Source organism: Cryptomeria japonica, chromosome 10 (assembly GCF_030272615.1).
Source record: "Cryptomeria japonica chromosome 10, Sugi_1.0, whole genome shotgun sequence".
Classification (NCBI taxonomy): domain Eukaryota; kingdom Viridiplantae; phylum Streptophyta; class Pinopsida; order Cupressales; family Cupressaceae; genus Cryptomeria; species Cryptomeria japonica.
The window spans coordinates 308,569,389-308,589,433 of record NC_081414.1 but is presented as its reverse complement, the minus strand read 5'-3'; positions in this window follow the sequence as shown (position 1 = coordinate 308,589,433).

Here is a 20,045-nt window from a genome sequence, read left to right as displayed (position 1 = left end):
TCTATAGAAAACATAATTTTTAAAGCTAGAGAAATTATTGCTAGCTTTAAAGTTATTATAATTAAACATGCCTTTAGAGAACAAAATTTGGTTGTGGATGGCCTGGCGAACCTAGGCGTTAATTCCGAAGTTCAAAGCATTTGGTATGGGGAAGATAATATTAATTTTAATATTAAAGATCTTCTAAGGATAGATTCATGGGCAAAGAGGGACCACACAATCAATTATGATAGTTGTAATGAGCAATCTATACATTTATAGAAAGGTTATGATTACTTGGCAAAGTGGCAGAATCCTAATCAAAGATATTAATCCTCCGTACACTTTGTGGGTTAACATTTTCATAATTTTGAGAGACAACGAGAAGGAAGCTCTGAAATTGCAAAAAAATAGAGTTGGTATTTTGAACTTGAATATGTGAGGGGATCTAAGGAGGGAGGAACCAGATAATATCTCTAGATGGAAGGAAATGCCAAAGGTATGGACTAAGTTGGTCGATTCCAATAAAGGTAGGGTTAATCTTGCAGTCTCTAAAATTACAAAAAACTGGAGTAACGGGTCTTTTAAAATTGATGGTGTGAGGTTTAAATTGGATGCAGGCCTCATAGCGACTGTAACAGGTATGCCCCACTCAGGTCTCAATTTTTTTAGAGATTTGAAAGTTTCTAATAATGCGGTTAAGCTTTTTCCACGTAAGGAGAAGGAGAGGGCAAAAATTGGTAAAGTTACAGGGGGGTATTATGATGCTTCCAACATTAAGAAAATTTGGGGTTGTGTGTTGAATGCTATCATGGAATACATTACAGTGGAGGGTCATTTTACTAGGGCCCACACATACCATTTTGTGTTGTTAAATCATTTTAGGCATGAGAAAAGGGTTTCCCTGCCCTACTACCTCTTCAGGTCTCTGTCGAGGTCTCTTAATAAGAACAACAAGAATCCTTTGAACCCGGTGCTTCATTGTGGCCTCATTTTTCTCATATATGAGCACTGCAAAATCATTGCTATTTAGGAAAATAAGAGATTGTCTGCGTCTCTAGGGAAAGGGAAGAGAAAGGTGGAGGAAGGCGGACCTAGCAAGGAAGAGTTGACTCAGAGCAAAAAGAGAAAAAGTGCTACTGGGATGAAAATCCAAGAGGACAAGAATGATTCAGAGGATACTAGAAAAGATGGTAGTGAGATGGAAACGGATGAGTTTGGAGGTGAGGAAAGTTGGAAAGATGAGGATGTGGAGGAAGAGGAAGGTGAAGCTGAGGACGTGTCCGACCAAGATAGTCCTACTCATAGTGCTAGCTTAGGCAATGACAATAGCCAGCCAATGATGGAGAAGGATGATAAGATTAATGAGAAAAAAGAAATGGATATTGAGAAGGAGAAGAATAAGGAACCCGAGCAGGAAACGGTCAAGGAGAATATGAGCAAGGATAAGGAGTGTGCTAGAGAAGGGTTATTTCTAGATAATCTCAAAAACCTAACTGAGGCTAGATTGGGTTTTGACAGGTGGACTTATGAATTTATAAAGAATCTGGAAAAAAATGGGAAGCCGTTGGAAGAGAAAAGGAAGGAAGATGAAAGGTACCAGAAGCAATGGAAGCAGGACATGGAGGAAAAAGCTAAGAAGATGGAAGCTTAGATTGATAATCTAGAGGAAGGAAAAGCTGCAATGAAAAACCTGTTGGGAATGATTCTGGATATCTTGATAGTTGTCACTAAGAACCTAGAGGAAATCTCTAAGGTCCTTGAAAGCTCTAGCTCTCCCAAACCGGTCATCGACCTTGACATTGATGAAGATGCAATTGAGACTAGGATTGTGGAAAGTACTCCTGGTGGAGTGACAAAGAGAATAAAGGCGAGCATGAAGAAAGTTGTTGTGGCCTCTTCTAAGGAAATCCCTAAACTTAGGGATAATATTAAATAACTTTATGGGATTAGCAAAAACTTGGCTAATGCCCTGAAAAACATAAAGTAGTTCCTTTTCTATGCTTTGTCTATTTTGGCTGGTCATTGCTGGTTTTGTGGGGCTTTTTTACTGGTTTTTACTAGTTGCTATGCTAGTTTTTTGATGTATGTTCCTTCTTGTTTCTTAATACTCTTTTTTCTTAAGAATCTTTTGTAAAGGGTTTTGGGGCCCCTTCAAAACATGCTTTTACCATAATAAAAAAAACACATCAATGGTACCTACTCAATGCATATATAGTTGAAACACAAGATAATCAATCAATGGGGTACAAAAGCATAATTGTAAAAGTAAAACACACACATATGTAAAGTGGTGGAATGGGGTTCACTAATCTAACTATGCAAACTAGGAATCAAACCCATTCACACAAGCATACATTGGGAAAATAACCAATAGTACCAACTACAAACCCTTAGGAGAGTTGGGCACTTAAATTTGGTTAGTTCCTTGTTTTTCTTTTATATGAATGATAATATATATAGAATGTTAGAATGCAAGAATTACTTCTAAAGATGCAAAATCAATAGTGATCAACATACAATAAGCTACATAATAGATATGCAAACTCCGAAAACACTAAAATGCTAACAATTGACATGTCGAGGAACCCGCATCTCAAACATATAGGTGGTCCAAGCATAGCACTCAACAAGAAGAGAAGTTGACCCAGCTCATCAAGAAAAGGTTGAAGTTGGACCATTAATCACACATCTCAAAGCTTCAAACATTTAGGCATAACAATAATTTTCTTTTAATTTTCTCATCCTATGGATACAATTAATTGAATGGGAGCCATAAATTTTCACTAACATTTCTAAATTGAGTTTTAAAGGTAAAGACATATCCTTTATAGACTCGCCACCATACCTAGACATATCAATGCTACATGGCATACCTTTCATTCTGTGTGCCTTGACATTGCATGGCTACCATACCAAACACACATTCTCACTTTTTGGACATCTAAAATTCCTTAACCTCACTCATGATAATATAAGTAAGGTCTATTGTTCTTATTTCTTTGATAGTTAGAAATCTTCTAGTTTATGTTATTATAAATAGGGTCATTTCATATCTAGTTATCTAATCACCCTTTCTAAATTTCCCTATTCACGATATTTAAGTCTCTATTTAGGGACATTTATCTTCTTATCTCACTTCATGTGGTTGGAACACATGTTTTCATCTTTTGAGACTCCAATTTCATGCACATTTGATACATTCTCAAAAACTTCTCATACAAGAAAACATGTACATTGCACATTTAGATGGGTAGTCAATCATTCAAATCTACCTTCCTAAGTCTCCTTTAGTTTTCCTATATATGCAAGGTTTTCATTATACATTTAAGCACTCTTCATATTAGTGATAGATGTGCTTTTTTGTTCATTGTTCACTTGCAAAAGAAATCAGTAAATTGTTCTTTCATATATTGGCTTCTCCAAGTATTTTATACTTAATTTTCACATGTGAGATAGAATACACTAATTAAACATGTTTTCTCTATTTTGTAGGATCATATGGAGAGTGCATACCGAATAACATAGTGCATGATCACATCCTTACATGTTTGATCAAATTAAGTACAATAAAAAAACATAATTAAAATCCTCTTAGTTTAGAGAATTCAAGGAGCAGTCAATAATGAAACACTTGGATTTGGTGTACTAAAAGGAATAACTGTAATGCCCATCAAAATACCCTAGAGAAATATAACCATCTAACATGCAAATAGAGATAATTTTTTTTAGAAATAACTAATACAACATATCTAACTCAAATAACCATAACATCATTTAATCATGCACATAGAAACATAAGTACGCAAGAGGAAATAAACATCATCACATATATTATCTTTTCCCTAGGGTATCTCAATGTCATTACTTACTTTATCACTAAGAATAAAACAACACCACATAACTCAATCATTTCCTTCCTACAATATTTAACATCTAAGAACATAGAATCATTTATTCAAATACCCAATAAGTATATACAAATTCCACCCCACAATTTATAGCTAGGGTTCATTTTAATACACCAAATCCAGGTGTTCCTAGTCATATATTCCCAATCTTAAGATATCATTTTAATTTCCAAAGGATGACCTTCCTAAGCATAATCTCTTCTCCTACTCCATTGTTGGCAAGAGATGTTGTAGGCATGTTGAAATGTTGTCCTTGATGGCAACTCATATCAGTTATGGTATCCACACTTCATATTTTCATCATTCTGGTAGATTGAGTTGAGATTGATTGAGTCCGATAAGGTCCAGTAAGCAGATGTGTAACTGGTAGTGTATAGTTTTGCTTGATGGATTATCTTGGTTATGTATTATTCTTTGTGGATCTAGGAGAAGGTTTGTGGTCATGTAATTCATCTTATTTCTGGTTTATGGCCTTCGATGTTAAGTTTGGTATCAACTAGAAGATACGATAATCATGTTTTTGGCAAGAACATTGTATATATGTGGTAGCGTGTGGTGATTCATTTTTTGGATCTTGCAGATTGATTTTGGTGATTGTTTGTGTGTTTGAGGTTGATGATATATCTTGTGGGAGGTGTGTGGACATTTTTTTGGGGTCCGCATGTATATTAGAGTTAGATTTGAGTTGACTTATTTACACATTTTCATCTTCTGTGTGGTGTGTTCTTAAAGCCGACATGTAATGATTCTTAATTTGGTAATGTGGATGTTTAAGATCTATCGTAATGACTATTTTTGATATCGATGGTTGTGTGTATATTTTTGTATGACTGAATATGCACAGTTTCACATGTGAATGGTGAATATTTGTGCTCCAGTATACAATAGAGTATTTGAACAAAGCAATGTTGCAGATTTGAGTAAAAACATATGTTTTGTACTTAACCAGAACTACATCTAGACATTTGTAGATGCTATTTGTTAGTTCAAAGCTCTTGGTAATCTCCTTCAATCATTTGTAAGGCAGTGAGCCTTCTGGGGTTGTTGCCCTTAGTTGTAATATGAGCAGTGAACTCTAGGAAGTGTGCCTCAATGCATGTGCATTCCCCTATGTAATATTTTTATACTTCTAATAGAGTATACTAATATTGTGGGTTTGAATCCCACTATGGTTTTTCCCTTAATCGTGTTTCCATGTAAAAATCTTGGTGCTATGGTGTTACATTTCTTTCTTTTGTGTTTATGCACTTTACTTCCTTTCATATGCACTAAGTTGTTCAAAGATCAGATTGATAAAATAAAAAAAGGCTAAAAATTGATTCAGCCCCCCTCCTCTCAGTGTTCATTGATTCCAACAATTGGTATAAGATCCTAGTTCCTTCGGAAGAAAATCTGGCTCAGTCCCTAAAAGACAAATTAGATGAATGTTGTAGACATGAAGATGAAATTGGACATGGTTTAAGAATCGCCTACAAGATGCTAGAGAACATGAGGAAGATCTTGGAAAGAAGGTTCTACTTCTGAAAGTTGATCTTGATGTTGCAAATGAATACAAGGAGAAATTTTGGAATAGTTCAGCTAGACTTGATGAGATGCTTGCAAGTCAGAAGAATCCTAATGACACTCCAGGTCTTGGATTTGAGAAAGGTGAAAGCTCCAAATTAGCCCAGTAGAAGAATAACTCAAGAAGGCCTTCAGTAAGGCAACCTAATGTTGATAAGCTCAATGGCAATTGCTTTGTTTGCAATAGATTTGGTCATATGGCTAGTCAATGCAAAAATAGGATGATCAATAATAGTCCTCCTTTTATCGGTCAATGTTTCAAGTGCAACAAATATAGTCATAAGTCAAATCAATGTAGAAGTATGATGAATAACTTCTAGAATAGGAGAAATGTCAGATGTTAGGCATGTGGTATGTTTGGACATGTTTCTAAAAAATACCGAATGAGATAAAATCAGATGAATTTCAGACCTATGCAAGGAAATGTTGTTTGCTATGCATGCAACAAATTTGGGCACATTGCTAAGTATTGCAGAAGCATAAGCATGAATAGGAGAGGTTTGAAAGATAAAAACAAGAATGTGAAGGTAGATAAGAAGGGTAAAGCCAAAGTTAAAGAGATCAAAGATCAGATGAAGAAGAAATGGGTTAAGAAGACTAATTCAGAGGTAGGAAGTGGGTTTGCATTAGATTCTAGTGCTGGAACTACATCTGGTAACTGAACCTAGGTATCCTACCTTGGGGGAGTTATAAAGAAAATCTTTCAAACACCCCAATTGGAGATTTGTGCCTATATTTTGCAGGTTGCAGAAGCATATATGTTGGCTATAGATGTTTTTGATGAATCTCTGAAAGATTTGAGCCGATCTGAAGATCCAAAGAAGAATTCCTAGCAGACAGAGAATATCTAAAAGAGAGGGAAAAGTGCATTTATTACAGTAAAAAGTTAGGGTTGCAATGGATAAAAGGTGACTTTTTCACTTCATTTCTCACATTGTGAATTGAAGAGAATAAGCTTAGAGTGTTTTACGAAGAAGGTGATCAGTGAAACCAAGTGCTACCGATTTCCGAAGAGATTTAGTAAGCAAACCTAATCCGACATCAAAGGTATTTATCAATGCAAACCCCTTTCGGTTGATATTTAGAATTTAAATATGTAAAATGGTTGTGTCTAGTACCGCAACCCCTCTTGTTGTGAGTATCATCGAGTGCCCCCGTCCAAATCTCAAAGATCACCTATTTGTCTCTATGAATGGCGATCTAAAGAGTGATTTTTTGTTTGTACCCTGCATAGTGTTATACAAGGAAGATGTCAGAGTTTATATACAATGTCTGATTGAAGAAATGAGAAGTTCCCAAATTTCGAATCTATATAATAACAAGCTATCTGATGGAAGCACTATTTTGAAACCTGAATTTCTTGATTTGGATAGAAAGGGTTTTGTGCAATTTGTGAAATTCTCGATGGTATATGAGCAAGAGTGGATTTGGTATATATTGAGCCATGTTCACGATGAATTTATATGGTTGGATAAGCCACATAAGATCATGAAGGGAGTAATTCAAGCCTTCATGGGGTTATGTGCACCTGGTCAACTACCATCCTTGAAAGTTGCAAAGAATGATGTTGTAACAAATACAACCAGATTGCAATTCAATAGAAGAGCAATGACAATCGATGAGATCTTGGAGGATGACATCCAATTTGCTTCCATGGTAATAGGATACAAAATCTATTATTCTAGTAGGATGAACTCTGTTTCTAGTACTGTCATTTATGATGCATTTGAGTTGTTGAGGGGAGATAAAAAGTATCATCTTCGTGATTTTTTATGGAGTGAGCTGATCAAAAACTTGAAGAAATTCACAGAAAATAAGAAGAATTCCTTCAAGTATAGATATCTACTCTTTTATGTTGGCAATCGACACTCAATTGGTTGGTTTCAATATGTTGCCATTGATGGAAACATGGCAACATGTTTCGGCTTCATATTTTGGTTTAGTTGTGTATTGGCAGACACTTCACTGGCTTCGGCACTGGCACTGGCACTGGCACTGACACCAGGACCAACAGGTTGGAAGGAATTATTTGGTTATCGACATTGTAGGCTGACATGGTTCACATTCAGGTTATCAGTATTGGAGGCCGACATCATTTGGGAGATCCGACATCAACAATTGTTTTTAATATTTATGTGTTTATGTTATTGAGCTGACATGTATATTCATATTGTAATTATCTTTGTAAGCCAGCATAAAGCATGATGGATTGTAAAGGGGTATATAGGTTAGTTGATTAGATCATTTTGTATCATGTATGCATAGGAAAGGATATGGATATGTAAGGTTATGGAATGCAATGTAATGTGAAATATATATATAAGAGAGATCATGTATGTGAGGATATTTATGTAAGAGGGTATTCCAGTAAGGGTTTAGGGTTTTAGACTGGAATAGATAGAGCTTAACTGGAACTGTATTCAAGAATAGAAGATGTTATCATTACAGTTCAATTATTTCTCTCGATTTTAGTCTGGATTTGTATGTAGTTAGTGAGGCTCCTTTTGTGATTGAGAAGTGTGCTCTAGGCTGTAAGCCTTCCTGCAAGTGCACACCCCTATATTTTGTAATATCTCTTCATATGGCTAGTGGATTGATATTGCGAGTCACAAATCCCACCATTCTTTTTCCTCTTTGAGGTTTTCCACATATAATTCTTTGTGTTATGGTATTCATTTGTGTGATTGGCTTATTGGTTGCTTTACTTCTTTCAATTCTCTATGTATCGGTATACCAGTTGGTGAATGCATGTTTTAAAAAGGTTATAATTGATCATTCTGGTAGAACACTAATTCATGCCCCCCTCTTAGTGTTCTTGGATTCCAACAATTGGTATCAGAGCCTTGTGCCTCAGAGGAAGTTTAACAGCTTGAAGAAGATCCTAAATCTCAAATCCATGGATATGAGTTTGGAGAAGCAACTTGAGATAGAACTTGAAGATTATGATGTTGAAAGGATGAAGAACTTGAAGTTATAAGATGAATTGAATTCTACTCAAGAATTCATTCTTATTCTACAAGAGATACTGTCATCTGTTCAAGCCAGGAGGAAGGAACTTTTGCAGAATAAGAATAATGAAGAGAAAGATGCCCTTAATGAGAGATGTCAGAAGCTAAGTCAAGAGAACATTGTTATGAGGAATGAAATGCAAGCTATAACTATGAGGATGTCTACGGAGATTGAGGACTAGAATAAAAAGAAAGAAAATTTTGTTGTATCTCTGAAAAACAAATTTGAAGAATGTGGAAGGTTGGTTCATGAAAATGATATGCTGAAAACTGATTTAGTACAAGCCCAAAGTAATGAACAAGAACTTGAGAGACAAATGATAATTATAAGAGATGATCTGACTATTGCAAGTGAGTATAAAGAAAAATTCAATATTAGCTCAACACATCTAGATGAGTTATTGAAAAGACAAAGGCGGAATGGAGATTCCAATGGACTTGGATTTGAACAAGGTCAGAGTTCTAGTACTACAAATGAAGATCAAAACCAGAAGGCACCTATAAGGCAGTTTAATGCTTATAACTTTAATGGTAGATGCTTTGTTTATAATAAATTTGGTCACATGGCTAGGCAATGTAGAAATAGAGCAAATCAGAACCTTGATTCTACTCCCGATCAATGTTTTGAATGCAATAAGTATGGTAATAAGATAGAAGATTGCAGAATGAATGTTAAATATTATGCATGTGGAAAATTTGGATATATGGCTAATTAGTGCAGCTCAAACAATTCAAAAGAACAATGTTACATGTTATACATGCAATGAGGTTGGACATATTGCTACATTTTGTAGATGCAGAAATCCACTAGTTGGTAATGAAGGATCAAATGAGAAAGGGAAAGAGAAGGTAAATGAAATCTGACAAGATCATACCCAGAGATGGGTCAGGAAGTCAGAAGAACAATCAGCAGATGGAAATGCACTGATTACTCAATCGATAGAGGAGGTTCTTCCTGCACCGGTAGGAAGCTCATCCCATAACTAAGGCATATGCCTTAGGGGTAGGAAAAATTCATGAAGATAATGCATATGCCCTAGGAAGAGGTTCTAGAAGATGTTCCAGACATTGGAGATGCTTATCCAACATGGAGACATTTGATCGAGATCCGATATCTTCCACCAAAATTCATTCATATCAATGACTGATTAGGTTTTCTTGGAGGTTGAAAGGATGAATTCACTTCATTTCTGATCACTTTGCATTCAAAGTGATTCAGAGCGATTCAGTGTGATCAATATCTTCTTGAGCGATTTCACCAGCGATCAGAAGAGTTCTTTAGGGTTTTTCACTGGTAGCTATTCATAGGTATTCATCTTTCATCATGGAAGCAGGATCATCATATGTACCTATGCTTATTGCAAATCCTATTGTTGTTGAGGTCAAGGACCATCCTAGGCCTATTTTCAAGCGATATCCGCATATTGCTACCCTAGATGATTCAGTTTGCACATTTTCTTGTGTCCCAAAAAGAGTCATGTATGTCGAAGATGTCATAGCTTACATTCACTCTCATATTGAGGATTTAGGAATGAGTGGTATTAAGAGCATGTACCTGTGCGCGTTAATGGGAGATTCTGCAAAGATAAAGCCGAAGTATCAGCATATTGAGGATCTAGGGTTTACTGACATTCTGGAATTTGAAGATGAGATTGTTAGATATGTTTTGAGTAGAGTGTATGGATAATTTATCTGGTTGGATAGACCGTATAAGATTTCGAAGGAGGCCATCAGGGCCATCACCAGTTTACTACAGGTTGGACAACATCTCGAGAAGAAGGCTTCTAATGATCAGGTCAACAAGATCACCGGTGCAACATCGGACAAGTGATCAATGAGGATTAGCACTATCACCGACAGAGATATCAGATTTAGAAGCATGGTCATTGGTTACAAGGTAATTCAATCAAACCAACTGAATTATGTTTCTAGCTCCTACATTTATGCAACACATAAAATGATGAGGGAAAATGAGAATTTAGATCTATGTGGTTGGATATTGGATGAATTGTGGATTAACCTAGGAAAGATCAAAGGAGAGAAGAAAGGAACATTCTGGTATGGAAACCTAATTGTCTGTTTAATGTCATTTTTCATTAATGAGACTCTCGGTTTTGGGAAGAGACAATGGGAATTCGATATCCCAGTAGGGAGGCAACTAAAACAATCAATTGCTACATTAGGTAGTCAGAAAGATGACAAAGTGTGGGGTTACTTTAAAGCATTTTAGAAGGATATGAATTCTAGGGAGAGGGTTCCAAAGCACATTGTTGAGAAGTACTCAACCGAGATATACTTCATGATTAAGAAAGATGAAATTTTGATGGAAGTTGTAAAGCCCTGAAAGAGTTGGATTAAGGAAATGGGTTATGAAGTTGATGCTCAGATTATAGATGCTTATGCACAGTTGCTAATTGATGCACCTATTGATGAAATTGTAAAAACCTTTGGTACTACTAAGAAGAAAAAGCAAGACATTGAAACTGAGTTCAACCAGAAGAAGAGGGAGAAGCAACAGAGAAAGGCAAGCAAGTTTGTGAAACAGATTTCACAGGACGTCAAGGCATTAATTGATGTTGTTCTGGAGAGTGGGAGAAAAAGGAAAGAACTAGGAATATTCATTGAGACAATTGTAGTAGAATCTGGATCTGATGATGACACACCCTTAACATTCAAGAGGGTATTAAGGAAGAAAACTTAAGAGACTAAGGTAGAAGCAGAGAAGAAACCGATTAGGAAAGTTACAATCAGGGTATCGACACAGAAAAGAGCACCAAAAGAAACACCTTCAGCCCCATCTAGTATGGGAAGAAGGCAGAAGAAGGATGACACTGATGTTGCACTTGTATCTTGTAATGTAACTATTATTCCACCCAAGACTTGTGGAGAATTAGTTGATGCAATAACTAAGGATGGTATGTTGAAGAATGTACAATTTTATTATGAGCATTTGGATGATTGTGAAAAGAGAGAAGTAGATGAATCAATTTTTTTGTATTTGGATATTTATAATAAATCCTTGTTAGAAATTAAAAACCAAATACTAGCACAGTTATATGACATATTAGATGCTAGAAGATTATCAGCAATGGAAGAGGACAATCATATAAAGATTTTGTTATCTATTTATGTTTCTATTACTCCAGAGGAGATGGACAGGACACTTGAGGTTGTAGATAGAAAAATATTTCATAGCAAGCATAGAATAATCAATCTTATGTTAGGTATGGTTAATGAGATAGTCAAGGAGACCCACAAGGCATGGATTAAATTCTTCTCTAAAACCCATGGTTTTTATACTTCACCAAAACCTAAGATAGATACTATAGACATTCCAGTTGAAGGGAAAGGTAAAAGTATTATGGGTTTTTCACCCTCAATTTTGAAAAATATTAAGAAATTAGATATAGAGCCCCCGGTAGAAACTAATGTATAGGCAAATATTGAGATACCGGCAAAATAAAAGAGTATAAAGGTTGCAAGTGTACATGTTACTAATATTGAGGACAACGGTCTTCTAGATTAGAATGTATAGGATGAGGACACAGTTCCTAAGGAGGAACCGATAGTAACTGAGACTACAACAAGTGGTGAAGCTAGCGATGCAAGTGAGGAAGCTATAAAAGTTAAACCATTAGAGAAGAAGAAAGGGGAATCCGGTAGGGAATCAATAGTGAGTCCATTGTTGTCAATTGACACCTCGCAGGTTGAAAAGAAAAGCATAATTGAGATGAGTTCTACTGAACTCATGATGATGGCTACATAGAAAATATTGAAGGAAGGATCTATGGATAAAGGGGTTATTGATCAATCTATCATTGTTTTGAATAGACTTGTCCCAGAGTTCAAATTTGATAGAGAAGTGAGCCCATCCAGCAAGCTTAAGATAATCACATAGCACATTTCAAAGGACTTTTAGTCTTTACAACAAATATCAAACCGAAAAGCATTGGAGAGGTTTACACAGGCAAAGAGAGCTACATTTGATCAAATGATTGAGTCAGAGAGGAAGGAGATTAATGATAAGTTGAAGTTGATAGATAACTCTTTAAGGCAATGTATTAATATTTATAGAGTATGTTGTAAAACAGGTTTACTCATAGCTAAAACACATAAAAGGATTAAGGATATTCAGGATAGGAATTGTAGGTATAGTCAATTCTTTTGATGGTTCACACTCATTCACTACATCTATTGATGGTCAGATTTTGGTTTTGGAAGCCCAAGTTCTAGCTCTTGAGAGGGAAAAAGATAAAATCATAAGGAGAGCCAGAGGTCTTAGAGGATTGGTGAGTCCCCAGTTAGATTCATTAAGTGTACATAAGAAGGAGTGTATAGATATGGTTGGTAAGCCCACACTGGCAAAGATTAATGAGAAAGAGTCATATGCCCATATGATAAATGGACTTGTATCTATTTCCAACACTTTCAAATCAGGTTGGGATACTTATCTAGAGCTTTTGGAGAAGGCCTATCCAAAAAAATTCAAATGTACTCAGCTCCGGTAAGGTATTTTGGGACATTCATTGTACAGGCTTTCATTCTTCGTCTCGGTTTTTGTTATTTTTGATGGCATTGATGTCAAATGGGGAGTATAGATGAAAAATATTCAAGAGATTTGGTGGTATGGAGTATTTTGTTTAGATGGATATTCAGCTCAGGGGGAGCAGGCTCAAGATGAAACCGACAGATTGAAACCATGATCAATTTTCACATGAGTGTTGCCAACAATGCCAAAGGAGGAGATTGTTGGAAATTGACACTCAATTGGTTGGTTTCAATATGTTGTCATTGATGGCAACATGGCAACATGTTCCGGCTTCATATTTTGGTCTAGTTGTGTACTGATAGACACTTCACTGGCTTCAACACCGGCACCAACAAGTTGGAAGGAATTCTTTGGTTACCAACATTGCAAGCCGACATGGTTCACATTCAGGTTATCAATATTAGAGGCCGACATCATTTGGGAGATCTGATATTGGCAATTGTTTTTGATATTCATGTGTTTATGTTATTGAATTGACATGTATATTCATATTGTAATTATCTTTGTAAGATGACATAAGGCATGATGGATTGTAAAGGGGTATATAGGTCAGTTGATTAGATCATTTTGTATCATGTATGTATAGGGAAGGATATGGATATGTAAGGTTATGGAATGTAATGTAATACGAAATATATATTAGAGATTATGTATGTGAGGATATTCATGTAAGAGGGTATTCCGATAAGGGTTTAGGGTTTTAGACCGGAACAAACAGATCTTAACCGGAACTGTATTTAGGCATAGAAGATGCTATCATTGTAGTTCAATCATTTCTCTGGATTGTAGTCTAGATTTGTATATAGTTATTGAGGCTCCTTTTTTGATTGAGCAGTGTGCTCTAGCCTGTAAGTCTTCCTGCAAGTGCAGGCCCCTATATTTTGCAATATCTCTTCATATGGTCAGTGGATTGATATTGTGGGTCACAAATCCCACCGTGGTTTTTCCTCTTTGAGGTTTTCCACGTATAGTTCTTTGTGTTATGGTATTCATTTGTGTGATTGGATTATTGGTTTCTTTACTTCTTTCAATTCTATATGTACTGATATACCGAATGGTGAATGTATGTTTTAATAAGGTTATAATTGATCATTCCAGTAGAACATTGATTCACCCCCCCTCTCTGTGTTCTTGGATTCCAACATTTTGTATTTTCTTTCATTTCTAGAATGAGATTCCGAGAGTTGGTCTGGTACAATGGGCATATGATAGGCCAATTGGAGACAAATCTGGGAGTATCTCCATAGCTCTGGTGATTCCAAAGCCCGCAATGCAAACCTATGGGTCTATTTTAGGAATTTTTTAGAAGGAGATGCATGACAAGGAAAGAATCCCTAAAGCTATTGTTGATAAGTATGTTCACACAATTTGTTTCATAGTTGACATTGATCAGTACTTGATGGAATCAATAGAACCATGGACATCATGGATACTACTGATGGGATATGAGGTTGATGGACAAGTTTTTGAACTTTATACTCAACATTTATTGAGTCAACCTGTAGTGTCCACCCTTGACAAGACTTGTTTTGACTAGAGTTAACTTTTAATTCATGCATGATAGACATTATTGGGCATAGGCTATTTCAGATGATTTATATGATGTTGATACTATCATTATTGATCACGTGATTTATTAGACAATATATACTTATTATGTGATTGATTATTGAAAGATTATATTGATCATGTGATTTGATGATCATAAGTGTTGATGGATTTTACATGCCTTACTATAATCATGAATTATACTAATCATGCACTTGATGATGTTTTGATGTACTGACCATATTTAATGATTATGTATGATGAGTTGATCTTATGGTGTGTTTGATTATTTTATGAATTTCTTCGGGATAGATACAATGCCACATCACTCATTGTGAGTGAGATGTGTCATTGCGATTCTTTAACCCTTGTCTGTTATAATATATATATGCATATGTCGTATCGTTGCTTTGTGGATGTAGGATTTGTAGGTACCAGACACCGACTCCACCTGGCTCCACAGATCTGAGCGTGTCTTTAAATCCCAATGGTATGTAGTTCAGAGTTGACACAGGTTCTCCTCACATACTCTAGGTCTAAGTTGTTCACTGTGAGTCGTCAGCGTCTTGGCGCAAGTCGCCATGTCAGTTAGTAAGCTCGATTTCTCTTGTGTTGTGAGTATGTTGGTATTGGTTGGTTAATTCCATTATGTCGAGATTGATTATTTGATTATTGATGCGAGATTAAATAGTTAATCATGTTTATTTTAATTATTTTGATTAATAGCGATTTGATTATTTGATTATCTAAAGTCTAATTTAATTTATTAGATTATTGCCTTTTTGGGTATTTAATTATTTGATATTTATTTATATTTATTTATTTGATGATTTAATATTTATTTAATATTTATTGTTTAGCTTATGTTGTGGTTTTATATTTATTTGTGATTTGACCTTTTATTGGTATTTAATTGTTTATTTAATTATCTATCTATTTAATCATCTATGGTTTAATATTTATTTGGTTCTTTAATTCACTTATGAGCCTTTGGTTTATTTAATTTAATTTCCCCATTTGATTTATTAAATTGTGGCTTATGTTTTATTTGTTTGTTTGACTCTTATATTAAGTGGGTTGTATAAATTCACTTTATAATAAAATAATAAAACATTCCCACCCAATTGTAAAAGCATGATTTATATTTATCTTACCTACCCTCTTCTCTTATTGGTTGAATTTGAAAAGGAAGGTAAAATTATATTATATGGTAGGGTTGGTAAAATATATTATAGATTGGAATATTTTGATTGGTCGAGATTGAGGCTAGGGTTTTTGGTTATTGTTTGGCTTTTTATTTTCATTTCCGTGATGTGTTTTGGGCTGGCTTCTTTTGCAAAAAAATATTCTCTGCAAGAGTTTCCTTTGGGTTTTGGCTTGGATTGTTGCTAGAGTTTCTTGGTTTGGCTTTGGATTTGGATGGAGCTCTACCTCAACTTTCATCCATCACTAAGGGTGCAGGTTGGGTTCCTTGTCTTCTATTTGTTTTTAGCTTTAAAATTTCTCTATGTATGCTCTGTGTCTAAAAATGTCTTCGGGGATTTGGGGATGAAATATTTGGTTTATTGTAATTTCCAGATTTATATTTGGTGGAGAAAACTTTATATTATATGGGTGTTTGTATAGTTGTATTTGAGAAATATTTAGTCTCCTATATGTTGTTGTTCACGACATTGAAAAGTCTAGATTCATGGCTGCTTGTAGTGAGATCCTATATCATTGTCTAGATCATGGGATTGGTGTTTTGTTTGGCATAGTATTGGCCTTATCTGTTGTTGGTAGAGTTACCTGTGTATTCAGACTCAAAAGTAGTCTCTCTGGGTGAGTTCTGGGTCTCCCAGCTGTGGATATGTTTTGGAATTTCTCCCTCTATATGTTATTAAACTTTATTCTATTTATTTTCTCTTACTTGTTGGTTCAGGGTGACTCTATGTATATGTTTTTCGAAGCCTTATGTTTCAAGTTTAATTTTTAATCTCTGCTGAAATTTTTTTGTGTTTCCATTTCTTTTATGCAAAAGCATTGACTCTGCATATGCGTTGTCCTTTGTTGTATTTGCGTTGTCCTTTCATGTGTTTGTGTTGTTCTTTGTTGCATTTGTGCTTACCTTCAGTATATTTGCGCTATCTTTTGGGTAAAAGCATTGTCTTTAACTACACAGGCGCTAACCTGTAATGCAAAAGTGCTAAACTTCAATGCAAAAGCGTTGTTCTACCTGTCTTTGGTGTTTTCACTATTTTTCCAATCAGATTTGGATTCTCGAGTTTGGTTTCATTCCAAAGGCTTTTTGGGATTTTTGCAGACATTTTCCAGCTATTGTTATTCATCAGTTTGATGTGATTTTATGTTTTATATGCTGAAACATTCTTGGCTTATTGTTGAAGATTTGAATCTTTTCTTATATTGAGATGTTGCAATGGAAAGATGGTATTGTTGTGGAGATAGGAAGATGTTATTGTTGTGGAGACAATAAGATGATATTGTTGTGGAGACAACATAATTGATATGTTTCATTGATGGAATATTTCTCATAAGATATGGATTTCCACTTTGAGGCTCATTTTGCATTGTAATGGATTTAAGCCCTTTGCGCTCTTTAGCTATGGTTTTTCCTTGTATGTTTTATGTGTTGTTGGGTTGCATGATGAAGTTATGGAACTCTTCTTGGAATTTGAATTGGAGCCTCTTTTCTATTGTTGTTTTTGGAGCATGGTAGTGGGAGTGGTCTGTCATATGATGACCGAAGTCATGAGAGATAGGCTTGCATGAGGATTCCTAGTAAGGATGCATGAAGTCTAGACTACCAGGATACATGGGGGTTTTCCTTTGTTTTAAACAAGTGATAACATTAATAATTAATTAATTAGAATGGGTAATTAGATCTCATTTAAACAAGATAATTAATAGTTTGAGCCTCATGGCTGATTCCTAGGGAGGATGTTTTAGGATAAGCATGAGAACGCCGTGAAGACGGTAAGTCAAATCTCCCTTGATTCTCTCATGGGTAGAAATGGCTCCACATGTCTATCGGGGTTATGTCATGAAGAGTTGTGTTTGGCAATATTATGGGGGAGGATAGCATGTGATGATACTCCACTCCTACATGTGTCCTTTGCTTGAGATGTATTGATTCCTTGTTGATTTGTGCGCCTCTGGGAGTTTCTATTTATTCTTTCTTGTGATTGGTTCTTGCTTGAGTGTCCTTGTATTGTTTAGTCTCTTTGGTTTTAAGTGTCAGCCTAGATGTAGAGTGTGTTTTGGGACCTTGTGTCATCTCCTAGCACGGGGGGTGGTTCCTTTGGTTCCACATGGTCGGGTGGTTGGTGCTTTTAAACCATTAGGATGTTCCTATCTTTGGATTCTTCTTGGGTGGATGAGGATGCTTCTTCAGATAGTTCATGGATAATAATTACAACAAGTATGTAAATGGTGATGTTATTTATGTAATGAAACTATTATGTAATGGTTCTAAAAGAAGTCATGCTTATGAGAAATGATTATGTTGTTCTCGTTATAGTGATAGCTTTTGGTTATGGTATATGATTGTAATGATGAACCTTGAGTTGTATTGTAACATATTTATATTAAATGAAATGGATGCATGAGATGTGACTAAGTATTATGGATTGAAATTAAATGATGCATTTTGTATTCTTGATGAGCAATGTTAAAAGGAAATGGTGTAAATGTTATGATAATGGTAAAGAGTGGGAGTAATATTGGAAGATATCTTAGGACATGTTTATGAGTTGCGATTTAAGAATTTGAACTTATAGTATCATACTTCATAGATAGTGATCTAATGACTGAATTGACATCTTATAATGTTGGGGATGTAGTTGAATGTTTCTTATGAAAATATTGTATGGATGTTCTTAATGAATGAATTACTAATCTTATTAATGGAAATTACCAGTAAGTGTATGGGTAGATGGTAAAATGAATGCTTGTATTTTAGGAAAGGATTAGAATGTAATTTGTGTTGTGGTTTAAGATTGTATCTCCATTGGTGGATTCTATTAGTTGTTATGGAATTAGGATATTGTATCTTAGTTTGTGTTGAGATGCATTTGTGTAGTTACTGGATTTGTAGTAAGATGATTGTTGATTAATTGATATAGTGTAAGAGATTTTAGGAGTATTAAATGAGCTATGGGTTAAATGTTTAGGAAGACTTTGTGATTATTGCCTTATGTACTTTGGGAATCATGATGAAGTAATAAGCATGCTAGGAGCATAGAATCATAAATGGAAATTGTGTTAATGTAGTATAAGGGTTAATCTTGGTATGTGTATGGTGATGTTTATAGTCGAAGGTTGGTTAATGGTAATAGGAACATTTGGACTTGGTGTATAAAATGAACCTAAGAGAAAAAGGGAAATGGCTATGCATGAAAGGTAGAATCTCATATTAAATGAAAGATTAAGTAAGTTGCATATCATGAGTGTTAGGCATTTCTAGGATGCACCCATGTGTGTATAGTGATTAAGATTATGAGGTATTGATCTAGAAGAAAGTAAATGCTTATTGCTTATGTAGGTAGATTAAGTAATGGCGTTGAGATACCCTAGGGAGTTAGTAGTAATGACTTATTGTATTTTGCTTGCGTAATTGTTTGAATATCTTGAGTGATGTATTCTATGTTCATAACACTTAAATGTTGTTGTGTGCTCGCTGCATTGCTTAAGTGATGTTATGTGTTGTATTGTTAAATAAAAAAAATTAAATTAAATTAGTGTGTATTTATCTATATTTCTCTAGGGTATTTTGATAGGCATTACACAACTAGTGGATCCCAATGAAGAAAGGTTTAGAACCTATAAGGAGAAGAGACTAAAATTACTTGTGCATAAGTCGGTTATGCAAAAGAAATCTAGGAAGGAACTGACAATGTAGTTGCTAAGCCCAAAGCTAGAACCATAAGCATTTCTCCTATTTCTCGCCCTCCTAAGCCAACTCTAAAATCATCGGCTAAGCCATCTGGTGATGAAAAGAAGAATGAATTAGTGTGGTTTGTAGTTATTGATGAAGAAGAGACATAATCGGATGAGACAATCAAAGAAGTAAAGGTAAAAGCTCCTAAGGTTTCTAAGGAGAAACCATTTGGAAGAGAAAGACCAAGAAAGAAGGCCAAATCTGAGCTTGATGAGGCTTCAAAGACTGAAAAACTTAAAGGTAATTACACTATTATACCTTCCAATACATTAGAATAGATTGCTAATACAGTTGTTAAGGAAGGAAAATTGAAAACACTATCTGAATGGTACGAAAATTGTGATGACAATGGGAAGAGAACATTGGAAGAAGCCACTATTGAATATATGAATGTGTACAGTAAAGCCTTGATAGAGTTATCATCAGCAATTTTGAAAAGCCTATATGGAATTTTGGATGATAGGAGACTTACGGATAATAAAGAAGATGAAAGATTGAAAGAGTATGTATTAGTCAACTTATGCTCGGTTATTTCTAAGGCAAAAATTGAT